The sequence below is a fragment of the Xyrauchen texanus genome, chromosome 45 (genome assembly GCF_025860055.1).
Source record: "Xyrauchen texanus isolate HMW12.3.18 chromosome 45, RBS_HiC_50CHRs, whole genome shotgun sequence".
NCBI classification, from domain to species: Eukaryota; Metazoa; Chordata; class Actinopteri; order Cypriniformes; family Catostomidae; genus Xyrauchen; species Xyrauchen texanus.
Window position 1 is genome coordinate 26,082,519 of NC_068320.1, and position 16,528 is coordinate 26,099,046.

A 16,528-nucleotide genomic window follows, 5' to 3' on the forward strand; every position below is an offset into this window, starting at 1 on the left:
GATGAGATTTATGACATGGTGTGTATTGTCGCATTCATTTTTGCATATCGGTTAATCTCACAAAGAAATGCATGGGGCAAAATTCAAATTTCATCACATTTTTATCAATAAAAAAACAACATTTACATTTATGCATTTGGCAGATGCTTTCATCCGAAGCAACTTACAGAGCCCTTATTACAGGGACAATCCCCCCGCAGCAACCTGGAGTTAAGTGCCTTACTCAAGGACACAATGGTGGTGGCTGTGGGGCTCAAACCAGCAACCTTCTGATTACCTGATTACCAGTTATGTGCTTAGACCACTACACCACCACCACATTATATAGTTATATTTTTGTACTAAATGTAATTGAATATTACGCCTGTATTAAACCTAACCAATCAAACCTGAAAGGAGGCTTATTTGCCTTAATGCAACATATGATTTATTATTTTGCCATTAGATTTTGGGGTGAAATATGACCAGAGCATTTTCTTGACAGTTTTTGTGAGATTCACCCATATAATATGCATATGCATAAACAGCAGCATGCACGTTTTCCAAAGAATGTGTGTCAAGAGCTATCCCATGTGTAATTGGTTTGTCCTTGATGCGTAGTCATTTATTATAAAGTTAGTGTGTGTGTGTGTGTGTGTGTGTGTGTGTGTGTGTGTGTGTGTGTGTGTGTGTGTGTGTGTGTGTGTGTGTGTGTGTGTCCTTGCCTCTGTCTGGCTGGTGTGTGTATAGCCCCTGCTGGTTTACATGCTGCTGGCACAGTAACAGTAAATGACATCCTAATTGGTGTCTGCAGGTGTCTGGACTCTCTGTGACAAGGTTATCAACACCACACACACACACACACACACACACGCATATCCAACATCAGGCATTTTCGACCATACAGTGATAGGGCACTTTTATCTACATTCTCTGACTGACTCTTGGGGAGTTTGTGATGGAGCAGGAGTGTGCGTACATGCACTCGCTGTCAGAGGGACAGGGACAGTGTTAACAAAGACATATGGGGTGCGTTTCTCCTCTGGTGTCCCGGTATCTACGGCTCAGCATTCCGTCAGTGGTGAGTTTGGCTAATTGCAGCCGGTAATTGAGGCGTTATTTTGTGCTAAATGAGGGCTCAAACTGTGAGAGATCAGAGGAAAAAGTAGTTTGGCAGGGTGCTAAGATCTTACAGATGGGTTTCAAAGAGAGCTCATAATGCTGGAAATTAGAACTGGACTGTTCCCTAATGTGTGGCATAGATTAGGATATCTGAAGCAGAACTGTGATGTAGGGTATTTTAAAGGGTTAGTTCACCCAAAAATGAAAATGATCCCATAATTGACTCACCCTCAAGCCATCCTAGGTGTATATGACTTTCTTCTTTCAGCCAAACACAATCAGAGTTATATTAAAATATATCCCATCTCTTCCGAGCTTTATAATGGGAGTGAATGGTACCTTAGATTTTGAAGCCCAAAAAAGTGCATCCATTCATCAAATGGGTAATCCATACGGCTCCAGGGGGTTAATAAAGGCCTTCTTACAAAGTGATGCATTTTCGTAAGAAAAATATCCATATTTATAACTTTATAAACTATAATCACTGGCTTCCGGTAACGGCCGTCCGCACGTGCACAAGAGAGTCGAGTTCCGGTATATGACGCAGGCGTAGCGTAAGCTCTGGTGAGAAGTGACGAACTTTGTTAGTATTTGGTAGCATTGCCTTTAAATTGTTTAATTTGTGTCAAACATTTTGGGTATCCTTCCACAAGCTTCACACAATAAGTTGCTGGAATTTTGTCCAGTTCCTCCTGACAGAACTGGTGTAACGGAGTCAGGTTTGTAGACCTCCTTGCTCGCACACGCTTTTACAGTTCAGTTCAAATTTAGGTCAGGACTTTGTTATGGTCACTCCAATACCTTGACTTTGTTGTCCTTAAGTCATTTTGCCACAACTTTGGAGGTATGCTTGGGGTCATTGTCCATTTGGAAGACCCATTTGTGACCGAGCTTTAACTTCCTGTCTGATGCCTTGAGATGTTGCTTCAATATATCCACATCAGTTTCCTTCCTCATGATGCCATCTATTTTGTGAAGTGCACCAGTCCCTCCTGCAGCAAAGCACCCTCACAACATGATACTGCCACCTCCATGCTTCACGGTTGGGATGGTGTTCTTCGGCTTGTAACCCTCACCCTTTTTCCTACAAACATAACGATGGTCATTATGGCCAAACAGTTAAATTTTTGTTTCATCAGGCCAGAGGACATTTCTCCAAAAGTAAGATCTTTGTCCCCATGTGTATTTGCAATCTGTAGTCTGGCTTTTATATGGTGGTTTTGGAGCAGTAGCTTCTTCCTTGCTGGGCAGCCTTTCAGGTGATGTCGATATAGGACTCGTTTTGCTGTGGATCTAGATACTCGTCTACCTGTTTCCTCCAGCATCTTCACAAAGTCCTTTGCTGCTGTTCTGGGATTGATTTGCACTTTTCGCACCAAACTACGTTCATCTCTAGGAGACAGAATGCATCTCCTTCCTGAGCGGTATGATTGTTGCCTGGTCCCATGGTGTTTATACTTGCGTTCTATTGTTTGTACAGATGAACGTGGTACCTTCAGGCATTTGGAAATTGCTCCCAAGGATGATCTAGACTTGTGGAGGTCCACAATTTGTTTTGTTTTTCTGAGGTCTTGGCTGATTTCTTTTGATTTTCCCATGATGTCAAGCAAAGAGGCACTGAGTTTGAAGTTAGGCCTTAAAATACATCCACAGGTACACCTCAAATTCAGTGCACCTCCTATCAGAAGCTAACTGGCTAAAGGCTTGATATCATTTTCTGGAATTTTCCAAGCTGCTTAAAGGCACAGTTAACCAAGTGTATGTAAACTTCTTGCCCACTGGACGTGTCATATAGTCAATTAAAAGTGAAACAATCGGTCTATAAAAATTTTTGGGGGGAAAATGTATCATGTCATGCACAAAGTTGATGTCCTAAACGACTTGCCATCAGTGGATTGGTTAATAAATTAGTTTAAATACGTCAACATAAGTGTGTGTAAACTTCTGACTTTAACTGTGTATATTTATATAATAATATTTATTTTTCGCAGAACAGTAATGAAAATGGGATTATTTTGCATTAGATTAATAAGAATAATGGGGGGTGCTTGGTGGGGGGTCATGAAAATATTATCACAATGCAAACAAAAACTAATATATATATATATATATATATAATTTATAAAATATTTTTCATTTTCGTGAAAAATTACCTGAATATTTACCTTAATTTTTTGTGATTAGTTCAATATTTTTACACAAAATGATGATTTAAAAACTCAAAATAACTATTTCAGAGATCATAACGTGATGGTGCTCGGGGAATTAAACACCATAATGATGTAATGTGACAACAAAGTAACGCACTACTGTACTGTTTTAAGTGGTTATCGTTGCATCATACTATTACATGCACGTTATTTTTGTTGTATGCTAGTGTTTCATTCTGAATGTAGCCGTGTCTGTGTCAGAGACAGAAATGGTCGGTCAACAAACCTACCATCTCTCTCTCTCTCTCTCTCTCTCTCTCTCTCTCTCTCTCTCTCTCTCTCTCTCTCTCTCTGTTGGTTTTCCTCTCATTTTCACTCAGTAAACAGTTTCGGCGGAGATGAGTTGAGCGGCTTCTAATCACCTCTTGAAAATAGAGATTTTTGGCCAGAAGATTGAGGTCTGCAGAAATGGAGAGGGCAAGTGTGGGCGTTCCCATGGCAACACCCCCCTCCTTCCAGCACCTCTTCATTTAAAAAATGAAGGAAAACAAGTTAGATCTGCAAGATGTGTCCACTTTTCTCATACTATAATTATGTAAGAAAAATGGCATCTCTTCAGCGTGACGAGGAGAATAAAGACTGATGAAATAGTGTCACATCATTCTCATACTTTAGGGACTGTTATTTTATCATTTTCAGGGTCTAGAGAAAATGCTCAATGACTGTCACGGGGGACAATATGAAATTGAAACCACCCTGAATGATTGGCAGAGTGTCACCAAGCACACAAACAGCCTTCAGTTGTACATGATAGAGTCGCCCGTCGTTTAAAAGATATTGCAGAGTGAGAACTTCTCTTTAATCCCCAGAAAGCCTGCAAAAAGCAGTTCAAATTTCCATAGTGCCTTTGAGGATTCGGAAAGAGACGGGGCGCATATGCAGTATAGAAAAACATATATACAAGACTTCTGTGCCCGCGTAATTGTATAGCTCCACAGAGCAGCGGTCGGGTTCCCTGGAGATGTGAAAAGGTGGGTGAATGCCATGTTTTGTGTTTTCTTTCTCTGCCTCCGCTTCAAAAGCTGTTGTTTTCAAACTCCCACAATTTCACACCTTTTATTTGTGGCACAACCCCCCCCCCCCCCCACACACACACACACACACATAAACACCAGTTGAAAAACAAAACTGCAAACAGCCACATTTAACAGTTACACAATTAAAGCAGACATTACAGCTCGATTCCCAGCTGCTTTCATGGAGCAAACAAACCTTCTGGCTCACAGGTATGAGAGAGCTCCACAGAGCCCCACTTGTTCACTTCAAGTGTCATAAATGTGAAATAGAACTAGAGAGAGAGAAGTACTGAATTATATATGAACAAAGAAAGAAAGGGAAGCCAAGATTGGTTGCATTTGACAATCGTATGTATACACACACACACACACACACACACACACACACACACACACACACATACACACATATTCAAGTGTTTCTTCAACTTCTGCATTTTTAACTCTGGTTAAAATGACAATCCGGGCCATATCTGCCCTAGACCGTACCCGAGATGAGAATTAGATTGTAGTATGTGCAAATGAGTGACCCAGAGTTGACCGGATGGTTTACTATTTCTGGTATTTTTTTAAGTATGGCTCTGTGAGGTAGCCTGGGTATCTCGGCGAGTATTGACGCTGACTACCACTCCTGGAGTCGAGGGTTTGAACCCAGGGCGTGCTGAGTGACTCCAGCCAGGTCTCTTAAGCAATCAATTTGGCCCGGTTGCTAGGGAGGGTAGAGTCACATGGGGTAACCTCCTCGAAGTCATGATTAGGGGTTCTCGCTCTCAATGGGGCGTGTGGTGAGTTGTGTGTGGATCGTGGAGAGTAGCATGAGCCCCCACATGCTGTGAGTCTCCGCGGTGTCGTGCACAACGAGTCACGTGATAAGATGCGCGGATTGACGCACTCAGAAGCGGAGGCGACTGAGACTCGTCCTCCGCCACAAGGATTGAGGTGAGTAACAGCGCCACCATGAGGACCTACTAAGTAGTGGGAACTGGGCGTTCTAAATTGGGGAGAAAAGGGAATAAATAAAAAAAATACTTTTTCGGCTAATGTTTCCCACAATACCTCGTTTGACCGTTCGCTTCAGAACTACAATTGTCACACTTGAAAAACAACAAACATGGCGGTCATCATGTTTTTACAACATAAAACCACATGGATAGCGATATTTTGCAACTTACCAATTTAGCTATTTGCTTTACGCCACCACCACTCCAAGTGGTAGTGGGCTAAAGCCCTGAGCTGGTAATCAGAAGGTTGCTGGTTCGATCCTCACAGCAACCACCATTGTGTCCTTGAGCAAGGCACTTAACTCCAGGTTGCTCCGGGGGGGATTGTCCCTGTAATAAGTGCACTGTAAGTCACTTTGGATAAAAGCGTCTGCCAAATGCATAAATGTAAATGTACTTAGGAGTGTTTAAAAAAAGAGGTAAAAAAGCTTTTTTACCGTTCAAACTCTAAATAATGTTCTTTAAAAATCTGATCTGTTAAAGGACAAAGAGAGCCACAGTGCAAGATAAAAACATACAAAAGATCCCCAAAATGGCTAAACATGATAATCGATATAGGTTTTTGCATTTTAAAACAGTCTTAGGTTTAGCAGTCGCACAAAGCCATATTGTGATTTCAATCTTAATTCAATCAATCGTGCAGCATTAATGGATATCAAACCGATACCTCAGAAGTTAAAGTCGGCTGGTTTCAAAGCGTCTTGGATCATGTAGTCTATAGGTAAGTGCCGTTCTCATTAGCCTGAGAACGAGACAGAATAAACGTAATATTACATGTTCATAATAAATGGAAACCCTTCAACAGATTGTGGCTATTATTATTTTTGGATTATGCATTTGAATTCACAGTTCTTTCATCCTTATAACCAATATGCCAATGGTTTCAATTAGGTTAATAATTGGACAATAAATAGGACAATTGGACAATTCCCAATAGGTCAGATATCAACTGCAACACATTGTGAACGTCTCACACTAACGATATAGAGATAACGATAAAGTTTGATTTGCATGAACTACTTCACGTGCATCAGTATATCAAAACATCAGTGGCTCTCCACACAAAACACCTGCGACAGAACGACACACTGTTGCTTCTCCAATCAAGTAGGAAGCATTGTAGGGTACACAAATGACATGCAATGAATGAATGATGGTCAAAAATGTAATGAGGAGCATGCATGTCATCATACATCTGTAACGGGATGATTGACAGGCCGGTGCATGGTGGCAGGATACACATTGCAATGCGACAGAAGGGTCTTTTGTTTCAAGGGGTGATTTAATGAGGTTATGGTCCCAATACTTGCACTTTGTTTTTATACACACTAATAAATAGACACTTTTCCAATACAAAAACAGTGTGTACTTTAAGAGCATAGTATAAGTAGGCAAACTGAGACGCAGCACATTCAATAATTGTTTTAATTGGTTTAAAAGTCTAATAGTGTATGTACATGCATCACTGAGATTTATGTCACAGCGTCATTACCGGCACATCGCACATTCTGAATAGTGTATAATAGAAGACCGTGATGGAAATTACATTTCTAATGTTCTTTTTTAATAAATTGTTAGATTTCTTTCTTGCTAAGGCTAATTGCATAAGTAAATACACAGAATTAATTCATATTTTGGCTCAGAATAATAATGGCAATACTAGATAGGTACATTTCCTGAAGAAAATGTGAGTGGTGCTTGCCGTGGCAAAACTCGTTAAATAGTATTTTCTAACTTGTTGCTAAGCACTAAAATAATGGTCATAGAATGTTGCTATCATGTGTTTTTCATGATGGTAGCATCTAGGTGTTATGTTTGTGTTAGCATGATGCTAACATGTTTTAGTACGTTGCTAGGTGATGCTAGCATGTGTTAGCAGGATACTAGCATGTTTTTAGCATGTTTTAGCACTTCGCTAGGTGATACTAGCATGTGTTAACACGTTTTTAGCTTGTTTTAACACTTCGCTAGTTGATGCTAGCATGTGTTAGCCTGATGCTAGCATGTTTTTGCACTTTGCTAGGCGATGCTAGCATGTATTAGCATGATGTTAACACGTTTTTAGCATGTTTTAGCACTTCACTAGGAGATGTTAGCACGTGTTAGCACGTTTTTAGCTTGTTTTAGCACTTCGCTAGTTGATGCTAGCATGTGTTATCCTGATGCTAGCACGTTTTTGCACTTCGCTAGGCGATGCTAGCATGTGTTAGCATGATGTTAGCACGTTTTAGCATGTTTTAGCACTTCGCTAGGAGATGCTAGCATGTGTTAGCATATTGCTAGCACGTTTTTAGCATGTTTTAGCACTTCGCAAGGCGATGCTAGCATGTTTTTAGCATTTTTAGGGTGTGGCTATGAAGATTTTAGGTCATTACTTATTGGCTGCTTGATAATATAAATCCGCGCCAAACTTTGTGTGCAATAATAATAAAAAGAAGAATAATAAGTATGCAAGAGAACAATAGTGATGCCTTGCCTTTGGCAAGCACCACTAATTACAGCTTGATTGGAAATGACTGCAAGTAAAAATCTGCTCAAGTAATATTTAACTTGATTTGTTCGGTTTTTTATTTTCCCTTCAAGCTTATATTTCATGTCAAGCAAGCTCTCACTGAAACTTGGTGAATAAGTATGCTAACTTTATTAGGGGCTACATTTTTGGCATAGAAATGACACCACAACTGTGGGACAGTCTGAATTTTTAGTTCGTTTTAGTAGAAATCAACCCCTTGCACATGAACGTACCCGAGGTTGAAGAAACAAACGTTTATGTATTTTAATTTTAATTTAAAGGGACAGATCACCCCCCAGTAAAAATGCGGTCATCATTTACTCACCCTCATGCCGTTCCAAACCTATATAAGTCACGTTCTCCTGTCTTGTTGCCGATTGACTTTTGGTCCCCGATGTATGTATATACTATTAATATGTTCCACTTTTAATGTTCTCCTCTGAAGACATTCTTCATCTTGTCACATTTTTGTTCATTGGAGGATTCTCACATTTTGTAGCGACAGAAATTGAGTCATAATAGACAGCCATTGAATCACAGTACAGTCACTGAAAAGCCCTTTAGGCTGATGTACGGTGAGTCATCGGGGACATACGGCACAGGTGATTTGTGAGCTGTATGGCAGACGCTGTGCCCTTTTCTTTGACAACTTAAACACTATTACTGGTTGATTTTGTTCTCTCCAGCAGTACAGCAGAAGTGATGAGGTAAGGAAAGTGTGAAAGGGTCAGGGTTAGGGGGAGAATGACCTTTAATGACCTTTGAAACGCCTACTTTTTACAATCCAATAAATTCCAAATGGATACAATTTAGTCCCTACCCTTACTGAATGTCCTTCACCCCAAAGTATGTCAGATTACGGAAGTAAAATGGGTTGCCAACGTTCATGATGTCATTAAGAGTCGGAGAACCCATCTATTATACAAAACATTGATTGATTGTTTTGTGTGTAATAGCTGTTTATTAAGAGGTGAGAAGGGCTGTCCTAGCCGGTCCTGCGTGTTCACTTTTGACGGCTCACTTTCACACTCAATGCTGTCGCGTAACACTTACACACTGACAAAAAAAACACAAATTGTGCGTCTTGATTAGCCTAGGGAAGAACAGACTTTATTAAAACACCCCCCAGTCTAGCCGAGTGGTGACAGGGTGAAGATCGGGCGAGAAACCTTCACTGCTGCTCTAATTGGCTTATTCAGAGACACACCAGCCTCCTTACACACACGCACACACACTACACACGCACACTACGCACACACTACACACACTGCATGCACACTACGCACACTGCACGCACACACACTACATACACACTACGCACACTGCACGCACGCACACTACACACACACACATACTACACACGCACACTACACACACACACACACAGACACACACGCACACTACACACACACATACTACACACACACAAACTACACACACTAACACTACACACACACACACGCAAACTACACATACATACACACGCACACACCACACACAATCACGCAATACGCACACACAACGCACGCACACACACTACACACGCACACTGCACGCACACTACACTACACGCACGCACACTACACACACACACATATACTACGCATGCACACTACACACACACGCACAATACACAGTCACACACACACATACTACACATGCACATTACACACACGCACGCACACTACACACACACACACACGACACGCACACTACACACACACGACACGCACACTACACACACACACGACACGCACACTACACACACACACGACACGCACACTACACACACACGACACGCACACTACACACGCACGCACACTACACACACACTACACGCACGCACGCACGCACACTACACGCATGCACACACACACACACTCTCTCTCACACTGACACACACACAACTATACACACACACCCGCACACATTGTAGGTCCGTACAACTTTGAAGCTCCAAAAAGCACATAAATGCAGCATAGAAGTAATTCATCAGACTCCAGTGTCATCAGAAGTGATCACATTCATGATTTCAAGCTTGATTACACTTTCTAGTGCTTGACGCATGTGCAGAGCACTAGATGGCACTAGGAGGTGTAATCAAGCTTGAAATCATGATTGCCAAGGAGACAGCAGATGCCAAGATTTATAGTGAAAAAGGAGTTATATTATGGTCTGTTCTCTTCCAAAACCAACTGGATCGCTTCAGAAGAAATGGATTACACCTACAGGAGTATTATGGGTTACTTTTATGCTGCCTTTATGTGCTTTTTGAGCTTCAAAGAGCTTAAATATTCTTCTCAACAGGGCTTTCAAAGGATGCCAGGGGGGCGCTGAGAGCAAATTAGTAGGGGGGGGGGCGTTTATAAGTCATAATAATCATATCTATCGTCAAGTTCCTGTTTGCATTCAAATGTTTATCTAAACTCCATTATACGGGTTGTCCATCATCATGACATATGGTAAACTTCAGCTATTGCAGGTGAGTGTAATGTGTGTTAAAAGCGTGTCCTCTTTCTGCCTCTCTTTAGGATGGGCGGCCTGACATCTTGCACACCTTCTGGAGTTCAGTCACTCAGACGCTCTCAGAGGAGCTGAAGAAAGCCACAGCTGGTGAGTCTCAGTCTGAGGGTTTTGTTTAAGACACTGCCCCGTCATGCATCTCAAAAGCTCATTTTGTTTGCGAATGAGTTACACATCCTCCCCTCCTGCGCCGCGTCTCTATCCTTTCCTCCGCTCTCGCTTTCATCACACTGCAATCGGATTGAATCTCTTATTACCCATGTACAGTATTCTGCCTTTGCACTATTAACCCTTTCTCTTTCCAAGCCTGTAAACTCTCTGATATATTTCTCTGCAGTCTGCACTCTCAACACTTTACCTGGGTCTCGGTGGCTCCATGGAGAAACGATTACACTCGCCTCATCTCCAATTATTTACAAGGACGTGCTGTGTTTCATGATATAGATTAAACAGAATTTGGTCATTAGAGACATTAGTTTGGGAATCGGACTACACTGTCACACTGTATGTTTTGCACTTTAGATTCAAAAGAACTGGTTCATTAGAGACATTAGTTTGGGAATCGGACTACACTGGTTACACTGTATGTTTTGCACAGTAGATTCAAAAGAACTGGTTCATTAGAGACATTAGTTCGGGAATCGGACTACACTGGTTACACTGTATGTTTTGCACTGTAGATTGAAAAGAACCGGTTCATTAGAGACATTAGTTCGGGAATCGGACTACACTGGTTACACTGTATGTTTTGCACTGTAGATTCAAAAGAACTGGTTCATTAGAGACATTAGTTCGGGAATCGGACTACACTGGTTGTGCTGTATGTTTTGCACTGTAGATTGAAAAGAACCGGTTCATTAGAGACATTAGTTCGGGAATCGGACTACACTGGTTACACTGTATGTTTTGCACTGTAGATTCAAAAGAACCGGTTCATTAGAGACATTAGTTTGGGAATCGGACTACACTGGTTACACTGTATGTTTTGCACTGTAGATTCAAAAGAACCGGTTCATTAGAGACATTAGTTTGGGAATCGGACTACACTGGTTACACTGTATGTTTTGCACTGTAGATTCAAAAGAACCGGTTCATTAGAGACATTAGTTTGGGAATCGGACTACACTGGTTACACTGTATGTTTTGCACTGTAGATTCAAAAGAACCGGTTCATTAGAGACATTAGTTCGGGAATCAGACTACACTGGTTACACTGTATGTTTTGCACTGTAGATTGAAAAGAACCGGTTCATTAGAGACATTAGTTCGGGAATCAGACTACACTGGTTGCACTGTATGTTTTGCACAGTAGATTCAAAAGAACCGGTTCATTAGAGACATTAGTTCGGGAGTCAGACTACACTGGTTACACTGTATGTTTCGCACTGTAGATTCAAAAGAACCGGTTCATTAGAGACATTCGTTTGGGAATCAGACTACACTGGTCGCACTGTATGTTTTGCACTGTAGATTGAAAAGAACCGGTTCATTAGAGACATTAGTTCGGGAATCAGACTACACTGGTTGCACTGTATGTTTTGCACAGTAGATTCAAAAGAACCGGTTCATTAGAGACATTCGTTTGGGAATCAGACTACACTGGTCGCACTGTATGTTTTGCACTGTAGATTCAAAAGAACCGGTTCATTAGAGACATTAGTTTGGGAATCAGACTACACTGGTCGCACTGTATGTTTTGCACTGTAGATTCAAAAGAACCGGTTCATTAGAGACATTAGTTCGGGAATCAGACTACACTGGTCGCACTGTATGTTTTGCACTGTAGACTCAGTAGAGGAGTAGCACTGCCACTGAATTGTGATGCAGGAAACATTGTCAGTATTTTACTATGATGGTCCATTTCCGTTTGTGGAAAATTGCATATTCTTGAACCGTCACAGGACCGAAAGTCATGAACAATCAATAAAAAATGGAACAGGTTCTCACTTCCCAACCCTATTCATGTGTGAAGTGCATTTGCCTCCAATGAGGTTCAACCAAAGCAGAGGCTTTTATTCCTAAAAAGCATTCAAATTTTGTTGGGATGGATTTCATTGACTGTCCTGTACTTTGTTATTGGCTATATTTAATATTTTCCATAGTCTATGGAATTTGTCTTAGCAACTTTTAAGCATTGTCGTCATAGAACAGCACCATGAATCTATTATAGGCTTAGTTCCCTGTAGCAATCTCCACTTTGTCGAAAGAGCCCATCCCAAGACAAAACGTTGTTGTAGATAAGCTAATTGCTTCTGCCAAATGAATACATTTGAATAGCATTTCTGACTTCATCACTTTGGCACTTTTGTGTCCGTATTATAGAGTGCATTCTCAGATACAAAAGAGCCTCCTCATTTAACCCCTGCTCACTTGGTGCCCATCTTAATTAGAACCGAAGGATCTCAGTTGGCATGTCCTCCCTTCAAAAACGCTGTAATTTAAACCCAGGCCTCGAAGGTACAGCCCTATTGATCGCTGCCTGTTATTACAAGCTAATGACGATCTGTGCTTCTCTCCCTCGGATCAATAGGAATCAAAAAGGGGCTTTTACATTACTTTCATTATCCAAATGTTTGTGCATTATTCTCCTCTAAGCCTGTATCAAGCCCTGTTTGAAAAATGATATTCACCAGACCCAAGTGGGCTTGCATTGCACGACTTTTAAAGGGATAGTCCACCCCAAAATGGAAACTCTGTCTTTATGCTGCGTTTTACCAAAGAGCGACTGTTTATAGTGACCACGGCTCCAAAAAGGACCATAAAAGTTGCCCATATCACTCATAAATTACAAGTTTTCTAAAGCCATACGGTAACTTTGTGCGTGAATCAGGAATAGACTTGTGGAGCGGAGGGGGGCGGGGCCGGGCTAGAATGTCGCACGCCCGTCACCAATCGACCTGATGGGGTGCGCAAGGGATAAAGGCGGCCGGTGACGACGGTTCGAGAGAGAGAGAGAATTATGGGCATGTCCATCATGTGTGTGTTTATGTTTGTGTGTTTTGGATTTGAGTTTAATTAAATATTATTTATATTGACAGGCCGGTTCTCGCCTCCTTCTTGCCCATCATTAACCACCTTACATTGGTGCCGAAACCTGGGAAGGAGGAGGGATGCCCGTCGCAGATTCCTCGACACTACCATCCACCCAGGGGAGCGCCGCTACCATCTGCCGGGTGACTGAGTAGCCCGACAAGCCGGTTCTCGCCTCCTACTTGCCCATCATTAACCCCCTTACAAGACTATAGACTAAAACTGAAGTTGTTAATAACAGCATACAGGCTTGTACCGAAATCAGGGTGATTTTGATCATAATGACAGAAATGTCAATATTTGGTGCACTATTCATATACCTGCCAAAGATGCTCTGCTTAGAGGCCGCCAGAAAACATTTTAGTTTTCGGTCGATTGTTATGGACTCAACTGCTCCCCAAGCCATCGAAGAAGATCTTAAATGATTTATCTCTCCCTCTTTGTCCTAAAATACTTTGTGACTGCTGAGAGCTTCCTTGCCTCTTCCCAGAATTCTTTCCCGAGCTGTTTGCCTTTCAAATAGCAAGTCAGAGTCAGAGCAAAAGTCTCTCTGAATGTTCGATATGAAGCTGTCTTTGCCTGTAGCATTGTTTTAACCCACGGGACCCATATGAATGAAGTCGATAACAGTCAGAGTGCTGCTGTGGTTTATTTTATTTTATAGCTTGAGTTTTGGCTCTTATAACCTTATGTTCTCCCAACTTTAGCACGTGGCTCATCCTGCACCGCTTGTGCAATGAAAGTGCATGATCAAATCTCACTTTTTTCCAAGTTATATGATTTTCACCTGACAAAAACATCCCAACACTTATCTATAAGCCATATCTAGAGACTAGAATATCACAGAGACTTTTCTCCGTTCTGCCACATCATATACGCACCTCACCTCCGTCCCTGAGGAAACGTTTCCTGACAGTCAAACATGTTTGAGTAGTTCGGTTTTGAAACATACAGTGCATGACCGTTTTATAAAGTGAGGAAAGTTAAGCTTCACTCACAGATATATTTTATAAACGTCCTTTTAACTCCTAGTTGAACGAACGTTCCTGTGGTGGCGTAACAAAGGTTGAATCCTATTTTAAGAGGCTTGCGTGCTGAACTGCTCAATTATGCATTAGTCAAATCATCTGCGTAGGGAACAGTGTGCATAATATATTTGTTATGAGCATTTACTCACCGGTAAAGTTATTACCATATTAATGAAAATGCATTTTATTATATTTCACTCTGTCATTTTGCCATTTGTATTCTCTTTATTTGATGATGTTATTGTCAGAGTGGTTGGAGATTAGGGATTTGTGCTTTTTAAGCTCACTGAGGCTCAACGAGAGGATTTCATAGCTGCAACAACTTGGCTCAATTCTTTTGCAATATCGATTTTCTTTTTCCATTCATTGTTCAGAAACCCTTGTTGTTAGTGACACCTGTGGCCGTTGCGTGAACTGCAGCAGCTACCTGTTGCTCGTGCTCGTGCACACACTCCATAGTGACGCGAGCAAACGTGCATCGGACAAAACAACGACTTAACGTTCAAAGAGGCTGAATGTGATTCACCGGCATCATGCTGACAGATGAGGTAGCATAATTAAAATTACACAGTTATTATTGTTTTACTACAAACTCTCCAGTGCTGGAACAGGGCTAAAACAAAGTGTGGATATCGGAATGACTATGCGAGACTGTAGTTTGAAGTAATCACTTTTCTTTGCATGATGCATTGACTGCATTTATACGATAGCCTATGTCGGCGTTAGCTAGCTAGCCAGCTTTATCAATAGCGGTTAGCTAAATCTGGTGGATGATGACAGTAGCGGTTTATAAAATAAGACTGTACATTATAAATATGTTGACACAATTCAGTATTGATGTGATTCCTTCACAACTGTCTTTTTGAGATATTGATGCACTATTGTTTTATAATAACAGATAATTGTATATATTTCCTGTATAACCAAGTTACGTTCCACTAATGAATGGAGCTTTTTGCATTATCTTGAACATTGTCTAGTATTCATTTAATGTATTATTCTAGTTTAGCTTGCTGAATAATTACAGATTAACATTGACATTAAACTGACTTTTAGTATAAAGAGAAGATCGTTGAAATTATTTGAAAGTTACGAAGCAAGGTAGCTTGCAATTCATCAGCGTTAGCAGGCAAGATCTAGTTAGCTAAAATGACACAGATCCATCCTAATGGCACTATATTTCACACGCTTTGCCGTTATCTAAGTTTACCTGTCCAATAAGATTCAATTCAACCATGATCACGTTTCCACTTAGCCAGACGGGATTCAGTAGATACATTTTTTTTGGCTAACTCTGAGTTTGTGTAGGAGTCGTGTTGTTCTGGGAGCCGGACAATTGCTGGATTGCATCTCTAAGATAATGTTATGTAGTGTTGCAGTTTGTTGTCGCTGTTGAATAGCGGAAGAGAAGCTACTGTCTGAGGCTCTCGGGAGCATAAACATCACATCCTTTGGATTTTCCCGCCAAAAGCGACCCGCAGCCTTCACATGAAAATCAGTCTACAGGCTTTAATAGGCAACCTAGGAAGTCCAGGAAGGGCTCATTTTTAAGTTGCATTACAAGCCGTTCACACATTTGCAAAAAAGAGACAAATATTACATGAAAATGGTATACATAAAATATGGTCAGTTTCTCTTTAACCTCTTCAACTCTGCGGACACACTTCTATATTTATGTTACATAAAATAACAAAATAAGGCCTAAAAACATTTGTGTCCCAAATCAGCGCCACCTAAATGGCATGTCTTTCAAATATCATGTAAATAGGCAAATCATACTGTATAGCAAAAGAAAGCTCTCATTCTCATGAATGCGACTGTATAGTTTATTCTGTTGCACTAATACAAGTTAAAAGATGAAATATGATATTTGTAAGACATAAAATACAAGCGTCACTTTAAGGCGCTGATCACTGCTGCTGTAAGCACCAAATAGCTAATTTTACCTTAGCAAGTTTTCAAAAGAATTAGCCATTTTTAACTTGTCTGTGAGCATGCTTGTGTGAATAATCCAATTTTATATCTTACATGTCCAGAACAAAATATGCAACCCAGCAGTAAAGCATTTTAAATAAATCATCAGACATATATGTTATCGACTATTGAT

At 40.9% G+C, this 16,528-nt stretch overlaps 1 pseudogene; it reads left to right on the forward strand.

Annotated features, from left to right (window-relative positions):
- Nucleotides 1-16,528, forward strand: part of LOC127637518 (conserved oligomeric Golgi complex subunit 5-like) — a 99,687-nt pseudogene that overhangs the window by 58,859 nt on the left and 24,300 nt on the right.